This window comes from Orycteropus afer, unplaced genomic scaffold (genome assembly GCF_000298275.1).
Source record: "Orycteropus afer afer isolate SDZICR_OR568_19922 unplaced genomic scaffold, OryAfe1.0 scaffold00762, whole genome shotgun sequence".
Lineage (NCBI taxonomy): Eukaryota > Metazoa > Chordata > Mammalia > Tubulidentata > Orycteropodidae > Orycteropus > Orycteropus afer.
The window spans coordinates 324,552-325,955 of NW_006922349.1; positions in this window are offsets into that span (position 1 = coordinate 324,552).

The following is a 1,404-nucleotide window of genomic DNA, read 5'->3' on the forward strand; positions in this document are numbered from 1 at the left end:
TTTACCTCTTAACATATTTTTATAACATAAAGAAAAATACATGTATTAGTACAGTAATTATGAGATCCCCAAGTCAACTTCAAAAAATCTTACTATTTTTATTGATTTCATCTTTTAACAAAATATCCTAGATGCACTGAAGCTCTGTATATGCCATTCTGGGATCCCCTCCCATAAAATGCATCAGAGAAAAAGCTTTTCTCCTCTAGTTGATGTTCACTCTGCCTATGCATGTGTTAATGTTTATTGCACATATATATGCCCAAAAGCAATATGGCTTTTGATAAATGTTATCCCATTGATCGGTCATTTTACAATCTATATTTCCTTTCACATTTTTAAAAACGTTTCTGATAAATTGACATGGATTATTATCTTTCAATCAATTTTTCTTTTAGGTGAATGTGGATTTTCCTTTATTTTTCATGGTTTATAATAGTGTACTGTAGTTTTTAATGTGTTGCAATATATATCTTTTAGTATTATCCTTGAGATTATTAATGAACCTACCAAATTATGGGGTAAGAACTCAATTTTATGCATGGTACCCGATTTTTCCCCAAAAGGTTGTGCTATTTTGTTCTTTCATGCTCATTTTCCTTACTTAATGTATTTATGCGCTCTGCATGTATATATGAATAAATGGTACTATGCGACAGGGAGAGTGCTAATGCTAGAGAACAAATGCTAGAGAATGCTAGAGAACAGAGAAGAGAACTGATGCTTTGCCCTCCTAGTGCAGGAAAACAACAAAGAGTAAATAAGAAAAAGATACATAGCATGTTAGATGATAATCTCTGCATTCAGTTGAATTAAGTGACAGATGCATTATTCAGTGTTTGCAACCATGATCATATGTTATAAAAATAAAATAAAGCAAGGGAGGAAGGTAAGTAATACAGGACACAGTGCTGCTGTATTCAATACAATTGTGAATCAATTGGAATAGATTTGATTATTCTGCAGTTAGAAAAAAAAAAATACCAGTGGCTGCGCAAAAACAAGTGTTTATTTCATTATTTCTTGTCTTTCCTGTATGGCTAACAGGGGGACTGGGGTTCTGCTTATCTAAAATCCCTTCAAGACCCATGATGATGGGGTACTCTGTTGGCATTTTGTTGGCATTTCATTTTCCTGCATCTGATTAAATATACTGTTGCAATTGAACTTAATAAAACTGTAAAATGAAGGATAATGTATATATAGATAATCCAAATATCATAAGTGACTCAGTAATGATTTTATAATATTTATGAAATTTTATATGAATGTATTTTCAATATTATACATACAAATTTATTCTCCACTTATGAGATATAAATGTTTATTTATGGTTCATAATTTTCATATTCGTACAGCACACAGATACCATTTCAAACTAATTTTCATTTTAATTGCATATAT